At 40.8% G+C, this 12,677-nt stretch overlaps 1 protein-coding gene across 6 annotated transcripts in view; it reads right to left on the bottom strand.

Moving 5' to 3' along the window:
- The window catches only part of FOXP1 (forkhead box P1), an 825,883-nt gene that overhangs the window by 611,039 nt on the left and 202,167 nt on the right, over positions 1-12,677 (bottom strand). For all 6 annotated transcript variants that reach the window (XM_033926373.1, XM_033926372.1, XM_033926366.1 and 3 more), the window contains one exon: positions 9,722-9,838. The gene's annotated coding sequence lies outside the window, so the exon portion shown is untranslated. The remainder of the gene's footprint in view (positions 1-9,721; positions 9,839-12,677) is intronic.

Here is a 12,677-nt window from a genome sequence, read left to right on the forward strand (position 1 = left end):
CTGATTATGATAAACATACCGAGGGCCTCAAAATAGTATCTGGCGGGCCGCATGTGGCCCCCGGGCCACACGTTTGAGACCACTGCTCTATCACAAATGTGGATTTTGCATTTTTATTGCAATTTTAAAGGATTTGTTGAATAAAAGCAGGACACTGTATTTCCACAGTCTCGTTTGTTAAGTAATGTCTGCTATAAACTACATGAAATAACCAAGCAAAAAGTTCATACATTTGATCACACTTTCTCTCTCTCTCATTCTGAGGTACTTTTATTAACAAAGTGAGTGGGATGGGGGATGAAAGAGGGGGAGACGCGAGCGATCTGCACCAATCAAATTCTTCCCTGTTCCATTCACTTATTCTCCACGTCTCAAACGACAACAACAAAAAAAAGTCTACCCGAGTTACTAATGCCTCTAAAATGAAAGTATCCTCTAGAAACACAGAGCAGATATATCACTGCCCCTGCGCCATGCTGTGCCAGATTTTGTATATTATCTTTCTGTCAGGATCACCTTGGAAATGAGATGTGATTTATGGTGCATTTGCTCTACCCGGAGTAAACATGCACACAAACAATCATTCAGCATTTTATGGCGGCATCAAAACCAGGCTGACAGCCGGCCGGCAGAAATGAGATGTTTTCACAAGCATACGCAGCTCTAGAAACCCATAAATGGCAAAAAAAAAGTAAAAATTTGCCTGTGGAATTATGGGGCAGAGTGTCCCCCCCTCCCCCTTCCCTAATGAAAGTGCATTTTTCTTGACATGGTGTTGAGGAAACTTTGGGTTTGCCTAGTGAGGGGGGAGTCTATCTATTGCTGGTTTTAGTCTGTGTTTAGTAACAATGCAAAAGATTGGTTTTGGTCTTCCTTAGTGGATTTAACTTTTTGTGCCCTTCCAAAGGTGACTCACATTTCGTGCAAAATAGTTGTACGAGAAACAAGACAGAACACGGTTCTCAGAAAACCATGTCAGAAATCCAACATGCAAGGTCAACCCTTGCTGCCGAGATATGCACTAGTCTGTAATTAAGGACAACACACAAGTTTTGACGTGCCAAGAGCATTCAGCTTTACAAAACAACTCACAGTAACAAACACTGGATTGTGTTGTATTACTAACAGGCGATAACAGCAAATTAGTTCTCATTCATTAGTCACTGATCTGAATGGACTTGCACTGTTCAACAGAGACCAGCCCAAGATCTCCATCTCCTGTGGAATTGCTGTGGTGCATTTGTGGAATGGCTTATGGGGAATTTAGGAAAAACCTTAAAACTTATCTGTTCCTGAAGTATTTAGGTAACTGACTTATACAATCTTAGTCCACAATATCTGATCTCTAAAGCTGTTTATCACTAGCCCTTAGCTTTGTTAATTCTACTCAATCTGTAGCATCTTTTAATCATTGTAAACCGCATAGAACTTCACGGTCCTATAAACTTATTATTATTATTTTTTTTAGAAAGATGGCTAAATCCATTCTCTTTGAGGAATATTTATGCTGAAGATCGGAGAAGGTTATCATGCCGCTGTACCCGGCCATGGTACACCCTCACCTGGAATACTGCATCCAGCACTGGTCACCATACATGAAGAAGGACACAGTACTACTCGAAAGGGTCCAGAGAAGTGCGACTAAAATGGTTAAGGGGCTGGAGGAGTTGCCGTACAGTGAGAAATTAGAGAAACTGGGCCTCTTCTCCCTTGACAAGAGGAGATTGAGAGGAGACATGATCGAAACATTCAAGATAATGAAGGGAATAGACTTAGTAGATAAAGAGAGGTTGTTCACCCTCTCCAAGGTAGAGAGAACGAGAGGGCACTCTCTAAAGTTAAAACGTAAAGCAGTTCTTCTTCACCCAGAGAGTGGTAGAAAACTGGAACGCTCTTCCGGAGGCTGTTATAGGGGAAAACATCCTCCAGGGATTCAAAACAAAGTTAGACAAGTTCCTGCTGAACCAGAACGTACGCAGGTAAGGCTAGTCTCAGTTACAGCACTGGTCTTTGACCTAAGGGCCACTGCGGGAGTGAACTGCTGGGCACGATGGACCACTGGTCTGACCCAGCAGCGGCAATTCTTATGTTCTTATGTTTAGTAGGCTATGTCTAGCTCTGAATTAGGCCAACTTAAATTTTGTAATAATCCTGATCTCCTTGTACAGTCTCTTAGAATTTGTTATCTGCATAAAGAACATAAGTCAAGTATCCAGTCTTCACGGTGGCCAATCCAGGTCACAAGTACCTGGCAAAAAAACAAATAGTAGCAACACTCCATGCTACCAATCCAGGGCAAGCAGTGGCTTCCGCCATGTTTCTCTGCCTCAATAGAAGACTATGGACTTTTCCTCCAGGAACATGTCCAAACCTATTTTAAAACCAGCTACATTTAAAACCGGCTACATCCTCTGTCAATGTGTTGGTTTTAAAATTATCTCCCTGTAACTTCATCAAGTGTCACCTAGTCTTTGTAATTTTTAATGCAGTAAAAAAAAAAAAAAATTGCTCCACTTGTACTAGTTCTACATCACTCAGAATTTTGTAGACTTCAATCAGATCTTCCCTCAGCTGTTTCTTTTTCAAGCTAAATAGCCCTAGCCTCTTTAGCCTTTCCTCGTATGAGAGGTGTTTCATCCCTTTTATCATCTTGGTTGCTCTTTTTTGAACCTTTTCTAGTTCTGACCAGAATTGAACGCAATACTCAAGGTAAGGTTGCATCATGGAGCGATACAGAGGCATTATAATATTCTTAGTCTTGTTTACCATCACTTTTCTAATAATTTCTAGCATCTTGTTTGCTTTTTTGGCTGCCACTGAACATTGGGTGGAAGGTTTCAGCATATTGCCTACAAAGACACCCAGATCTTTTTCTCGGGTGCTGACCCCCCCAAGTGGACCCTAGCATCTGGTAACTAAAATTTGGGTTATTCTTCCCAATGTGATTAATTTGCATTTGTCCACATTAAATTTCATCTGCCACTTGGACGTCTAGTCTTCCAATTTCCTAAGGTCTGTCTGCAATTTTTCACAGTATGCATGCATTTTAACACTTTGAACAGTTTAGTGTCATCTGCAAACATAATCACCTCAGTCATCTTTCCAATTTCCAAAATCATTTATAAATAATTTAAATAGCACTGGTCCTAAACAGATCCCTGTGGCACTCCACTATTTACCCTCCATTTAACCCTACCCTCTGTTTTCTGACGATTAACCAATTCATAAGTCACAACTGAACACTGCCTCCTATCCCGTGACTCTAATTTTCTCAGGAGCCTCTCATGAAGAACTTTGTCAAAAGCTTTCTAAAAATCTAGATACACAACATCAATTGCCTCATCTTTATCCAAATGTTTATTAATAACTTTAAAGAAGTCAAGCAAATTGGTGAGGAAAGACCCCTCTTGCCTAAACCCTTGCTGGCTCTCTCCCATTAAATCATGTTTGTCTATTTGTTCCACAATTTATTTATTTATTTATTTTTATAATCAAATCTTTTCCACTATTTTGCCCAGCATTGAAGTCAGGTTTACCCGTCTGTAATTTCCCAGATCTCACCTGGGACCCTTTTTAAAAATTGACGTAACATTGGGCATCCTCCAATCCTTATGTACTATAGATAATTTTATCAACAGGTTACAGATCACTAACAGCAGATCAGCAATTTCATATTTGAATTTTTTCAGTACCCCAAAGTGTATACCATCTGGTCCTTATGATTTATCATTCTAAATTGTCAATTTGGCTTAGTATGTCTTCCTGGTTCACCGAGATTTCTTTCAGTTCCTTGAAAACTATTTCTGGTTCAGGTAGATCTCTTATATATTCTTCCATAAAGACCAAAGCAAAGAATTCAGTCTCTCCGCTATGGCCTTATCCACCCTGAGCACCCCTTTTGCTCCAGAGTGCACTTGGAGATCGTTAACAGGCACTCCCGTGGCCAGCTATTGTGACCGGTGCCGAGAGGAGAGGTCTTTCTTGGCCTCTTAAAAGACCTACAAGCCATGGCATATGGCCCGCGGACTTGAGCCCATTGGCGCTAGTTCAAAGGGGCATGGCCAAAGGGGCAGGACACACCCCTTTTGAGCAGGGAGCAGAGGAAACTGAAACCGCCCGCAAACGCTCCTACTCACATTTCATACCCAAACTTTGGCACACAATCCCTCCATCTGTCAGATCACTAGATGGACTCTGGAACTTCAGGAAGGCCGTGAAAACCTTCTTCTTTACTAACCCAGCGCCTTAAAGTCATTCAACCTGAAATGCCACCCAGTCAATGCACCTGTCACTTAATTTCACCAGATGCTACTTAGTACGTATGTTTTATTGTCATGTCTATTTTGTAATTTATGTAAACTGTCATCTCTGCTCTGTCTGGATTATTATGGATGTACTTTGTAACCCGTTCTGGGCTCCTTTGGGAGGACGGGCTAAAAATCGAATAAATAAATAGATTATTGGTGTTTAACAGCATGGGAAAAAGAAAAGCGAAGATAATTCCATCTTCTTCTGCTACCATTACCATCCCTGGATAATAAAGTAAACTTATCTTCTCAGTCAGTCTCCCTGTCCTCAGGGGAACCGTCACCACCTCTTCAACCAGTTTTAAACTCTGAAGGGAGAATAGATTCGGTCTCCTATGATGGGAAAGTTTCTTCTCCCTTACAATTACTTGATTTCGACTCAAGTATAGATTCTTCTAAACAATGCACAGAAACAACAGGTGCATAATGTTTGACTCCAGTTCAAATGTTACTGGAGTCAAATACAAATCTTCCTAAAGATAAAACAATTACCTTATAAGATGTCTGGCTAGTGGTTAATTGGATTGTAACCTTATTACAAGGTACTGTCTCTAAACATTGTCAATTTTCATCGGAGATAACTTCAAAAGTAACTGAACATGAGACCCAATTGACTTTATTTGGAAGTAAATTGGATAAATTAGACTCTTCAGTAAACACACTGCAAAAGACAGCTATATCCAATATTAAAGACAGTATATCATTGCATGCTCAGTTGGAGAAAATGGAAAACTCAATGAGAGCTAAAAATCTTAGGTTCTTGAATTTTCCAATTTCCTATTATCTAGCTCCGTTGGAGCTCTTGAGATTGTATATGAGAGATGTTCTTCAATATGCTCAGGTGGAATTGTTTACACTTGATAATCTGTATTATTTCCCCAGCAGCTCCAAGAGTATCGCTGATGAAGGAGAAATTGATCATTTAGTATATCCTGATAGTTTAAATATTTCTCAATTTTTAGAATCATCTAAAGATAGTAGAACTAAGCGTGCAACTTTCTTTGTTATATTTAAGACAGAATTAGAAAAGCAAGCTATTCTTAAATTGTATTTTGTTAAAAATCAGGGCTTGTTTTGCAGTCAGCAATTAAGAGTTTTTCCTGATGTTGCCAGATAGACGCAATTTCGGAGGAAACAGTTCCTACAGCTTAAGCGTAAGGTTTTGGAAATAGGAGCTACTTTCTTCCTTAAATTTCCAAATAAATGTTTAGTATCTTATGGAAATAATTATATATATATTTGTGGATCCATTAATTAAGAGAATTCCCTAAAAGATAAATTTTTACTTGAGAAAATTTCAGACTAATACAGTGGCTGACGTTAAAATGTGACATTTAATAGTTAGGGCCTTTTTTCTCTGCCTGTTGCGATAATATTATGTATAATTTCCTGGAATTTTTTGGTTTTCTCTCACATTAAGGTGCAAGACAGCCTCAATTATGTTGACTAGATCAGTGGTAAAGTTTTTGTTTCAGTTTATTTATGCAATATTGTGATGTAACCTATATTTAGTCATGTATGTAACAAATGGAAATAACGAATAAATAAATATTCTTCCACAAAGCCCCTAATCTGTGAAGCTAAGCCTGGGTCTGCTAACAATCATTCAAGCGCCAATAGCGAATCCTCAGATCCACACACCGTCTCCGTAAGGTTACCCACACTGCAGCATGATCAGACCAAGTTATAGACTCTATCCCTGAATCCCCAATGGAAAACAACAACTTTTTCTCCAAGAAAATATAATCAGTTCAGGAGTAAGAATGATGTACGGGCAAATAGAACGTATAGTCATTTCCCAAAGGATTAAGCCACTGTCAAACATCGACAGCATTAAGCTCCTCTAAAAATTTCCTCAAAGCCTTCAGTGGGACCAGAATTATCCAAATAAGAAGAGTTAAGGCCCCTCATATTATAAGACACCACCTTTAAATGCCAACTGATTCAGCAAAACCCTCTACTCTCCTGAAAGAACTCTTACCCAATCCGAAACCCATGTCAGCTAAACTCCGCAATTACACCCCCACTTTTCCCAAAGTCCAGCCCATCATCCCAGAAACCCCCACCCCTCACTGCAGTCATTCCCCCACCACACCAGCCACAACACTCACTCTATAGTCCCAAGACCCACAAAAGCATTCAACCACCCCCAGAAACGGAGAATATATAAACTCCATTCACTGTGAGTACTAATCCAAAAGGAAAAGTCCAACATTATTTCAAATTGGTGTGGGTCATGGCTCGAATCACCTCTCTGAAGGCCCATCTACTTTGCAAAGTACCAGTCGTCAAATCCTGGTTCAATATGGACCCCATTCCAAATCCCAAGGTATATGCCCTCTGTAGCATCCGTTCTTTCAATGCAAAGCTTTGGAAACAGACAACTATGTCTCTGGGCCAGTCCTGCAAGTGAGGGCCCAGTGCCCGATGAGCTTTCTCGATTTGGGGGTCCAGAGTATTATCTTGTAGCAACCACCGGGCTAGCCTAGTCATCACTTCCTTCGCATCAAAATAATCAGCCGATTCTGGTAGGCACCGCACCCACAAGTTGTTACAACAGATGGGGATCTCCGGGTCCTCAATTTAATCCATAAACATCTCCAAATCCAATTGTGCCTCCTCTAGTCCTTTCTGCGTCGCCACCTCCTCCACTGCATCCATTTGAGTCTCGACCCCCTCCATTCGGGTACCCATATCCTGGAGATTCATTCTATAAGTCCTGGATCGTGTCACTACTCTGCAGCTTAACCAAGGCGATTTCCGATGTCACTTCTTCCACATAAGCGCGAAGATCAGCTTTTGTGACAAGCTCCTGCTGCACCATACCCTCTGAGTCGGGATCCATTAGGATAAGAGCCAAATGCCCAACACCATCTTCTTCCATCAGGCTGACACCATGTGGCCCTGGTGCTCCTGATTTCGCTGTCCCCTGGTATATCTCTACTTTTCTTTTCAATGTCATCGAACCCTGCAGGACACCAGCAAGATGTAGCTAACTGATGACAGAGACTGGAACTGCCACAAACTAGCACAATTATAGGGGTTTGCTACGGCCAGAGACAGAGCATAAAGACTACGCTGCCATCTTCCCCGATGACGTCACTTCCTTCCATCGAAAATAAATGCATACTTTTCAATCCTGATCAATTTTGCAATGGCAAAACACAGGAGAAACCACCCCCCCCCAAAAAAAAAAAACCCCTAAAAAAAACCGGCATCAGCATTTACATCTGTTCTGAAACTGGCGTAATGGTACCTTTGGACCAGAGGTTAGATCAAGCAGTTGAGGGTACTGTTTTGCTTACCTCTAGTTTTTAAAGCCACCCAAAAATTTTGGAGAGCTTTAGCTTGGTTCCTTAATTGGTAATTGGTTTTCTGGGCATTACAATTTTGATTGAGCGGTATAAAAATTTTTAATACATTTGAAAATCCTGAATTTATACTAGCAGGCTATAAAATCAGTACTTACATGCAGTGGCATAGTAAGAGAGAAGAGGGATGTGGACCATCCCGGGCGTCATCTTGGTGGGGGCACCTCTCCATCCTTCAACTCCTTCCCCACCCCTTCCTCACCATGCATGTGCCTTCTTTCTTCCCCCTCCCCTGTATCTCTCTTTGCCGACATAAGCAGCATCTACAACCTGCAGCTCACGCCAGCCTCAGCTCTCCCTCTGAAGTTCCGGGACCAGGAAATGACATCAGAAGCTGAAGCCGGTGCAGGCAGCAGGTTGGTGATGCTGCTCATGCCGGTGAAGTTAAAGAGGTAAGTGGAAAGGGAAGGGGTGCATATGTGTAGTGGGGGAGACAGGGAAGGAGTGGGGACGGAGAAGAAGAAAGGGGGTACCACCCCCTATGCACCTCCCCCCTCGTTATGTCACTGCTTACATGTGGGAATAGCGCCAGCAGAGCAGCAGTATTGAGTCAAGTACATAATAAATCGGTCAGAATAAAGCAGCAACAGCAGTTATTAATCGATTTATAGAGACCCAGAACTTCCACTGAAAAAGCCATCCCAGATCGAAACGGACTGGCCTGAGTTCCGTTGGGAGCAACTTAAGTGCTTTGCTATATTTTAAGATGAATAATGGCTAAATCTGTCCATTGAAACAACATCGATATATTCACACACTGCTCATATACAGACTGTATTAGTTACCGCTTGCACGTGCACATGAAATAAATTTAAATATAAAAAACTCCCAAACAAGAAAGGATGTCCAAAAATTAAATGCTCTTAAACTACATCCAAATATTTACCCAGCTCCACAGATTTACATGCATAAAAAAATGGAGAAAAGACCTCAGTGTCTAATACGGCTGCAAAAACTCACTGCCCATATAGACAAGCCGCTCTCAAAATACCAATTTTGAGGCAGGTAGACGCATCCTTGGTCAAAAACTCCAAGATAAGTGGAAAAATATTATTAAACATCAATTACTTCTGTAATGTATCACAATAACATCACACTTATCTTTGCAAATGTAGTGTTCAATCTTCATCATAATATTGGGGTGTAGAAGCAAGAAAAAACCCGCACAGTGGAGCCTGAGCCACAGGCACAGCGACTAAAAATTCCTCACCGCTTGCTGTGTATCTCCACAATCTCCAACAGGGCTCCCTGTTTCGCAACCAAGCTTCATCAGGGAATTGAGCGTAAGTTAACCAGCTTCACCTCCTATTGGTATTTTGAGAGTGGCTTGTCTAGATGGGCAGTGAGTTTTTGTACCCGTATTAGACACGGAGGTCTTTTCTCCATTTTTTTATGAATCTGTGGTGCTGGGTAAATATTTGGATGTGGTTTAAGAGCCTAAATTTAAATATCACACATAAAGAAGAAGAAAAAAAAAAAGATAGACTGGTTTTTTGACCAGTAATATTCAAGCCTCTTTAAAGTGGGGTTTTTTTTCCCAAAAGTAGACTTTTCAAAAAATACTTGGGCGTTTGAGGTCTTTTCCCAGTACAGGCTTTGATATAAAATCAGATGCCAAACAAGATTGACAACACTTCCACCATATTATTATTATTATTATTAGGTTCTTATATCCCGCCATACCCAAAGAGTTCTAGGCGGTTTACATCCGTTACATTAGGATCCGGTCTGAACCCGGATTTACAAAAATTTTGTCGGAATTGCAGGTAGCGTGGAAGGAGGCAAAGTAGTTTTAGCACCATATATTTATCTTTCCATTTGTGTGCATTCCTTTTAAAATAACAGTTACGGCTTTACATTCTGCAAACTACATTTTCCTTATACATATTTTACAAAAGCTATCACGCTCAGTTAGCTATTTGGCAAAATATTCAGGAGACTTCATATGTGCAGACTTAATTGCCCCTTTCTCTACCTGGATTATCCATTCGCGTGTAGAAGTATCATCATTCTAATATATATTTAGAATTATTACGCACTTACCTCAACTGTGGCTTTTATACTTGGCTTTCAACGTCAAGGGAATGCCACAGTAAAAAGGGTAGGTCTAAAGAGACTTTATAAAATGCACTTCATTGTAATGCATGGATTCACAAGTCCCTAGAAAGGAAAGCAAATTAAAGATGGGATTTTATATACTATTTACAAGTCAAATTTGCCCACTTTGAATACAATAAAACAAACAAAAGCATAACACATCTGTTTGTATATGTAACATTTGGGATTCCTACAGAAGCTTATACAATTCAATTCCATGGATCCTTATTTGCATAGAAGCATATTAAGCTGTGGGCATTGTACACCGTAGACCAAACAGCATTACACCACGTAACAAAAAAAAAATTTTTTTGTTTTGTTCCTGGGTAATAAGTGTTTTTTAATTGCCTATGCCACAAAGTATACAAAACGGTCATCATTCCCCTCAAACCTTGCTTTGATATTTTGAAACATAACTTTTCTGCAGAACATTCCAAATTGATTCCAAGCCGATTAGGCTTAGGGGCCCCTATTTCTAAAGCGCAAACATCCGGCAGATGCATTTTGCTACCTATGCGGCCAATTTATAAAGACGAGGGAAAACCACTCCACAGAAGCATCTACTGAGATGTGTGATGTCTACAAGGCATATTTAAGCATGCCTGCTGGGGATCAAGAGAAATCCTGGGCACCTCACTTCACATGCGAGCACAGCCCAAAAACTCGGGAAGGAAAGATAATTTTGTGTTTCACTAGGATGGTGGAAATTTCTGCTATAAGATTTCTTAGAATATTAAACTTTTTTAAAATTTAAAATTAAAAATTTTCAATGTTATTTGAAAATATATTATATATGAAATATTTTGCAAGAGTACACATTAGTCGTAGGTGAAATAAATTTAGTTGCTTTCATTACCCCAATTTCATTTTCTTCTGCTACAAGATGGTACAGAGAGGAAAAGAATCATGAGCTATGCTATCCCAAAAATTTGATGGGAACCCCACCAATCACTCAAGCAACTGCTACTTCTGCATGGTGGACTCTTGCAAATGTCGAACTGGCAAGCATGCATCTGCAATCGCATATCCAGACATTCCTTCATCCATCACCCTGGAGCCATAGTGTCCTGAGCTCCCCATACCCCCTCCCCCAGAGAGAGAGAGAGAGAGAGCAGCTGTCTTTAGAAGAGAGCAAGTCAGAAAGTGAGGGAGATGTTGTAGATCGAGTTTACAATATCAGTGATGCAGCTGATGAGAGAAACCCATATCATCCAAACCAAAAAGACCTCAACAACTTAAACACAGAAACATGATGGCAGATAAAAGCCAAATAGCTCATCCAGTCTGCCCATCCACAGTAACCATTATCTCTTCCTCTCTTTAAGAGACCCATGTGCCTAACCCATGCCTTCTTGAATTCAAACACAGTCTCTTGTCTCCACCACCTCTTCTGGGAGACAGGGGCATCTACCACCCTTTCTGTAAAAAAGTATTTCCTTAGGTTACTCAGGAGTCTATCACCTCTTAACTTCATCCTATGCCCTCTCATTCCAGAGCTTCCTTTCAATTGAAAGAGACTCGACTCATGCACATTTTTGCCATGTAGGGTATTTAAACATCTCCATCATATCTCCCCTCTCCTGCCTTTCCTTCAAAGTATACATATTGAGATCTTTAAGTCTGTTCCCATACGCCATTTTATTAGTCTTCCTCTTAACTGACTCCATCGTGTGAGGTCTCCAAAATTGTACACCAGAGTCTTATACAGGAGTTTCAATGCCTCCTTTTTCCTGCTGGCCATACCTCCTCCTATGTACTCTAGCAACCTTCTAGCTTTCACCGTCATATTTTCAACCTGTTCGTGCACCCCCTAAACTGTACCGTTCCTTCAGGTTTTTATGCAGCCCAAATGCATGACCTTGCATTTTTTTTGTATTAAGTTATAGTTGCTAAATTTCAGACCATTCTTCAAGCTTCACTAGGTCTCTCGTCATTTTATTCATTACCTTCAATTTCCATGCTGGACCAGGGGTGATGCCCCATCATTACTAGCCACTCTGGTGCTGCTGACAAAATAGTGCCCCTAGCGGCAGTCTTGCAAGACTACAGGTAGGTGTCATATTTCCATATATGGAAAACACTGGTCGCCACCGGGTGAACATTGTGCTTTCTGTGTTTGGAAGCATGGCCTACTAGTTTGACTAAAATGAGAGCCATTCTAGAGACACTGAGAACACATTTTAAAAACTAGCCAAACAGTTCCCACCAATTAGAAGAAGATTTATGTATCACTGCCAAGATGGCAACACACAGCATCCAATGACTGCTTATTTCTAGGATAAGCAGCATAAAATCTGTTTTACATTCTGGGATCTTGCTAGGTATTTGTGACCTGGTTTGGCCACTGTTGGAAACAGGATGAGGGACCTTTGGTCTGTCCCAGTATGGCAATTCTTATGTTTATATCCTTATGTGAGCCAAGTATAGGACAATCAAGCCATTGTGACATCACTGATGAGTTTGGCTCTTAGGCATTGGCGGAATGAGGCATTATGACATCACAGTATCAGCTCTGAAATGTTACTGTTATACTGGGCTTGATGGACCTTCGGTCTGTCCCAGTTTGACAACTCTTATATTCAGGTACAGACTTGTGGTCCTTTTACTAAGCTGCAGCTAAAAATGCCTTACCACTCGGGTATCTCTATGGCCAAATGCAGACTCTGTCCATTCTACTTTGCAGCATCATATGCCTGGAACAAAATGCCTGACTTGGTGTGTCAAGCTCCATCCTGGCAGTATTCAAAGTCAGACTCAAAGCCCACTTCTTTGAAGCTGCTTTCAATTTCAATCTCTAACCCACCGGGCTAAGCACCAATGTCTGTCTTATTTCCTCTGTAATTGCCCCACCTGAGAACTGTGTATAGATGCACCTTTTTATCTGGTTTATCTGTCTTAACTA

The sequence above is a fragment of the Geotrypetes seraphini genome, chromosome 17, assembly GCF_902459505.1.
Source record: "Geotrypetes seraphini chromosome 17, aGeoSer1.1, whole genome shotgun sequence".
NCBI classification, from domain to species: Eukaryota; Metazoa; Chordata; class Amphibia; order Gymnophiona; family Dermophiidae; genus Geotrypetes; species Geotrypetes seraphini.